Source organism: Chiloscyllium punctatum, chromosome 50 (assembly GCF_047496795.1).
Source record: "Chiloscyllium punctatum isolate Juve2018m chromosome 50, sChiPun1.3, whole genome shotgun sequence".
NCBI classification, from domain to species: Eukaryota; Metazoa; Chordata; class Chondrichthyes; order Orectolobiformes; family Hemiscylliidae; genus Chiloscyllium; species Chiloscyllium punctatum.
In genome coordinates, this window is record NC_092788.1 from 28176496 (window position 1) to 28182495 (window position 6000).

The 6000-nt window shown below is 50.2% G+C and overlaps 1 protein-coding gene across 2 annotated transcripts in view; it reads right to left on the bottom strand.

Moving 5' to 3' along the window:
• The window catches only part of LOC140470099 (uncharacterized), a 92152-nt gene extending 86619 nt beyond the window's left edge, over positions 1-5533 (bottom strand). For both annotated transcript variants that reach the window (XM_072566538.1, XM_072566536.1), the window contains exon 1: positions 5419-5533. The gene's annotated coding sequence lies outside the window, so the exon portion shown is untranslated. The remainder of the gene's footprint in view (positions 1-5418) is intronic.
• Positions 5534-6000: the final 467 nt, after the last annotated feature.

The window sequence follows — 6000 nt, forward strand, 5'->3', positions numbered from 1 at the left end:
GTCAGGCAGCATCCGAGGAGCAGGAAAATCGATGTCTCCTGATGAAGGGCTTTTGCCCGAAACTTCGATTTCCTGCTCCTTGGATGCTGCTTGACCTGCTGTGCTTTTCCAGCACCACTCTAATCTTGACCCTTATCCTGAGGTCCAGTGGTGGTAAAGTCACCAACCAGAGGAAACATCGACATTCACTCTGTAAGAGTTTTGTAAGTTGCAGTTAGATCACCCCTCATTGTTCAAAACTCTAGACAGGCATAGAACGGGTTCTCCCAATGTCTCCTCATAAGACAATCCTGCCATCCCAGGTATTTGTCTGGTACATTCTCAATAGCAAGACAATCCGTCCTGAGCTAAGGAGACCAAAACTGTACAATATTCCAGGTGAGGTCTCATCAAGGCTCAATACAATTGAAGCAAACGGTTTTTACTTCTACTCTTAAACCTCAATGCGAAGAACGCCAACATACCAGTTGCCTTCCTGAATGCCTGCTGTCCCTCTGAGTGGAACCTTAGTGGCTCACAGAAACATCCAGGTCCCTTTGCACACCAATACTTCCCAACCTCTCGCCACTGAAGAAATCGTCTGCCTTTGTTTCTTTCCAGCGAAGTGAACAACCTCACACTCACTCACAGTTTCTGTTTATTTGCCATGTTGTTGTCCATTCCTTCCCACCTGCCCAAGGTGCTGGTAATTTTCCTTCCAACCTACATTCCAGAATTTCTTGACTCATCGGCAAATTTGGAAATACTAGAGATGCTTCCTGCACCTAAATCATTTATATAGATGGTGAAGTGTTTATGGGCTGAGCACTTGTTCTTGCAATAACCCACAAGAGCTCGTTCCAATCCTAAGAATGAACTGTCATTCCCACTCGCACACTTCTGTCCGTTAACCCATTTGCAATCCATGCCCGACAATTCCCTCCAGTCTCAGTGCTCCAGTTTTGTTTACTAACCTCCTGTGTGGGACCTTAACAAACACTTTCTTAAAGTCCAAAACCACCTAGCCGCTGATGCCCATGCCCCATGAAACAGTCAACTAAAACCATCGAGGCAGCCAATTTGCTCCCAGGGATATCGGCTTGACAAGCAGCCTTTTAACCGCGGTACTGTCTGGACAGGCAAAATATCAAAAGATGGAAACACCGGGAAGATCTTTCCTTGCAGTCGCATCCACAGAATGTTCAGGAGGCACCTGAAAGGAACAGGCAGGACCCCAGTTTAACATTCTCTCAAAGGGACATCACTCCTCAAGTGCTGCATGGGAGTTACTTGATCCTTCAGATGCAAGGGAGTGGCGGCGTTGCCCAATTTGCCATGTTTTTTTACCTGTCCATACCACCCCACTACTCCTCCAGAAAGTAACAGTTATAAATGATCAACATTCAGGTAATGGGAATGACCTGTTGCATCTTGGTATAGATTCCATTTATTGGTCAATGAGGAAGGTGCGTCTCACTCAGTTTAAGAATAGGCAGCCTCAGAATACCGTTTTATTACAAGTTTTAAGTCAGTTAATGAGGTGTAACTTCCTCAGCTTTAATGAAACTAGAATAAAACTGGGGTGGGTGTCTGGGGGATGTCTGTGAGGGGGCTATTGACATGGGACTACACCTTGTTTCTGTTTCGCTTGATTCTCGGTCCACGTCCAGGAGTACGCATCAAAGGCTTTGTGGAAGGCAGGATTCTTCATGGCTGCTTCAAACCTCTTCTGCATGTTCTGCCTCCTCTTCATCCTGGCCTCTTTAATCTTTCGGCTGTGGGATTTCCTGGCCTGCTCCTTGGCTTGTTCCTTGTCAACCTCCTTGGCTGGCTCCGGTGCTTGCTGCTTGGCTGCTCCCTTCTGCTTTTTCTCCGCCGCCTCCTCTTTCTCAACCGTGGCCTTCTCTGCCTCCTTCTCCGCCTCCTTCTCCGCCTCCTTCTCCTGTTTGGGGCTGGCAGGCTCCGTCTGGGGCGGGGATGCTGACATCGTCGGGCTCTCGGGGCTCTGGCCTCCCTCAGTGATGCGGGCCGCCTCGTCGGGTTCTGCTGGCTCACCGTAATCCTGGGCCATGCTTATGAACTTGTTCCGATAGTAGGCGGCGATGATGGCTTTGCTTTTGGCTGAGAGCAAGGGCGAGTCCACCAGCTTGTTGATGGCCTGGAACATGACAACAGGCGTCGCCACCGTGCACTTGCAGGGCTCGTACTCTGGAGCCAAGTACTGCGCAAAAGTGTTAGTATTGGTCATAATGGCCAGGAAGTCCTCAAAGCTCACCTCTTTGCCGGAGTTGACCTCAGTGCACTTCATCTCGTTGGGGATTAAGGGGTTCTTTAAGTATATCTGCACTTCAGACATCATATTCAAGAGACTGCTGACATCGATGCAATCTTGCTTGTCCCTGCAGAACATGTCGAAGACGTTGCGGAAAGCTGCGACCTGTTCCTCTGTCAGGGTAGTCTCCCTATACTCTTCGTCAGGCTCCAAGATGTCCACGTACGTTGCCAGGTTGTAGATCGACTGACCCAGGAATGTGGGGGGTGGAAGATGTTGCTTTGGGCAGGTATCAGGCTTCTTGCTCTTGAGCTTCTCCCCTTTCTTCTTCATGTAGAAATACCGGATTATTTTCTTCATGGTGTCCTCAGGGAGCATCTGCGTTTGGATGAACTTGGACAGGATTTCAAAGAACACTGTGTTGTCCACGGAGCCCATCTGGGGTTGTGGGCCCTCGCAGCGACCGGGCAGCTCCTTATAGAAGAGAAAGAAGAGACGGGTGTTGGTCACCAACTTTAGAAAGTCATCGAAATTTGCTTCCCCATCCCCATTTGAGTCCACCGCTTCCAGGATGTTATAGATGTCAACCTCTTCCACCGGGATCTCAAGGGCCTCCAGTGATGCTTTCAGGTTGGAAATGTTAATGATGTCACTGTCCCCCTGCGTGAACTGCTTGAAGACCTCGTAAAAGGCTTCCCGCTGGTTAGGGGTCAGGGGGGGCTCTTCAGGGGTGCCATCGTCGTCCTCCTCGTCCTCATCTTCTTCATCCTCATCCTCATCCACAAACGGGGGCATTTCACACACTGAGCCATCTGACTCCTCGTCTTCCGCCGAGGGTTTGTCCTTGTCCAGCTTCTTCTCTACCTGCTCCATCACCTTCTCCATGATGGAGGCCACCTCTGCTACCACCTTGTTCACCAGCTCCTCCACCTTCTTGCCCATCTCCTCCTCAGTGTTCAGCGCGCTCTCGGCCACCTTGTCCAGGGTCTCGTTCATGGTCTCCACCACCGTCTGCTGTATCCTCTCCTTATTCTCCTGCTTCCACTTCTCTACCATTCTGTCCATCACTCTCTCCATCATCCTATCCATCACCTTGTCCACTACTTTCTCCATCACCTTCCCCAGTCCCACCACGGCATCTTTCTGTGAAGGAGTTTCTGCTGTGACTATCTCTGATTTACCTTCCTTCTCTGCTTTTCCTTCCTTCTCTGGTTTACCTTCCTTCTCTGGTTTTCCTTCCTTCTCTGATTTACCTTCCTTCTCTGGTTTTCCTTCCTTCTCTGCTTTTCCATCCTTCTCTGGTTTACCTTCCTTCTCCATAACTTGTTTCTATATTTGGGTTTTTTTTTCTTATGTTCGTCCAGCGGTCTTAAGGAATCTAAAAGATTCTCGTCTTCCTCCTAGTATTTGCTATTCCTTTCAGAAACAGGCCTCCGTCCCAGACTCTGGTCCAGATTGGGTGCCTTCCCCTGCCTGATTCACTTCATTCAGCTTGACTTGTCAGCACATTTCACGCCATACGATACATCAAACACATCAAGGTCCAATCCTGTCCAGCCTGGACGGCCCAATCAGAGCTCTGCCTCAGCCCTGACCTTACAAACATGGGGGCCTTTTGGTATGACTTGGATTCTTTCTGAGGAAAAGGGGCACCATACTTTGCAACTCAAAGCCGTCATTGTATCTTGGGGGGCATTTCAGCAGGTCCTCCACAATCCCCCCCCCCAACCTCCCCACCCCCCACCCCTGAGGGCTGTGATGTCTTGTGTGGTTTGTGACCTCAGATGGTGATGTGTGTTACCTAAGTGTGCGATTAATTAAAGCCACACTGTTTAAACTGCAGATGTTTCTCCATCCTAGCTCTCAACCTCCACCTTTTGCCCTGAAGCCTGCAGTCCTCTCACCACCCAGCTCAGCCAAGGCCACTGGACGCTGCCAGTGGTGTGTAGAGAGGCGGGGTGGCGGTAAGTCAGTACTGCCTGCCTGCCAGGCTGCATGGCATGACATGCCAGTGGGCGGACTGCATCTGGCAAATCTGTTTTTTTCTAGGGGGAAGCAGGGGAGAGGTTGATAGCAGTCACTTCCAACTGCTGCAGCAGGGGTGGGAGTGGTCGTGGTGGGGGAAGGAGTTGGTGTACTGCAACTGGTATTTGCCCCTCATTGCTGGAAGATAGAAAGGTCTGACCAGTCATCGCATTGCGATTTGTGGGATCTTGCTGTGCACAATATGGCTCTCCCCCCCCCCCCCCCCCCCCCGCTTCGATAGACAACGTGCATTGGTTGCAGCTCACGTTTGGGGTGTTGAGAGGTGCCTGAGCCTGGGCTGTCTTCGCTTTCTGTTACTGGACTGCTTCGATCAGAAATTACCACGTCACCATTTGTGAGGGGAACTGCCCATGTAAACATGTCACACTGCAATTTCAGCTTCCCACCAGTGGCAGCGCTATAGCGCAAATGTGACAGGGCCCAGCCTCAGCAGCCAAGGACTGCAGGAGGTAAAGGGAAAGTTCCCATAGAGTTACTAGACCAGTGCTCTGCTCTCGTTGTACCTGAGGAAAACCATGGTTCAGGTGAGGGTACAGATTGGGAAGGACACTTCTTCTTGCTCTCCTCAGATTTGGCATCACTTTACGTTGCAAACTAGCTGGCCAGCCGAATGAGCTAACCAATCCCTCAACTAAGTCATTTCTCTAGGACCCCACTTCGCAATCATGAGTACTACCGAATATAAGTTTCCTTTAACTGTTTGGTTGTATTTTTGTTACAGTGCCCCATCACAGAGGCTGTTTAATTTGATTTGAGGTATGTTTGAAAAGAGTAGTAAAGAAAATGGAAGGAATATGGTGACTTGGCAGTTCTGAGTACTAACGTAGGCTTGGGAATTCCCAGTGGAAAGAGATTGAGAAAGTTGGACGCGGGTCGGGGGACTAAATGTTTAATGTTGTCAAATGCAGGCAAAGAAACAAAAACAGCAAGTAACAAGGCTGGGTAATAAAAGGGACCTTCCATCAGTCGCTCACTGCACGTCTGTGGTTGCTGTTTATTACATTCTGTCACACACATGCCAGGCCAAAAACTCTCAGTTACAGCTTGCGTAAAACTCGATAGAGAAAACTCCTCCCACACCCTCCCCCCCCACTGCCTGCCTGCCCTGCCAATTCACTCACTTCATCGTAGAAATTTTGCCCTTTCCTTTCTTTATCTGTTCCAGTCGTTTGTTTCGTTCTGCCTCCTCCATTTTCCATGTCCAGGAATACTGGCTGAATACTGTGTTGAAATTGGGGTTTTGGAGGGCCTTTTGGAATCGCTTCTGGAAAGCTTCAGATCTCCTGGCTTGCGGCTGCGCCTGACCGCCCTGCACTGAGCCCACATCCTTCCTGCCGGTGCTAGCTCTTGGAACCAGCTTTCCACTGTAGGCTGTGGATGCCTCTCTTGAAATATCCCACACTGACTCTCCAGCAGCGTCTTCAGATCTTCCGGCGTGGTCCTGGCACCGCACCAGGGAGCCCTTGAACTTCTGGTGGTAGTAGTTCATGATGTTGGCGGCTGCCCTGGCATCAAGCAGTGGAGACTGTAGGCTTTTCTCAATCGCGTCAAAGATCAGAGTGTCGGTGGTGAAAATCTCGGCTGCATTCCACACCTGGCAGTTGGCGTCCTGCTCCTGGACCAGGAACTGGCCAAAGGTGCCCGTGTCACTCAAGATGCCCAGGAAATCATGGAAGGTGACAGCTCTGCCTTCGTTCACCGCC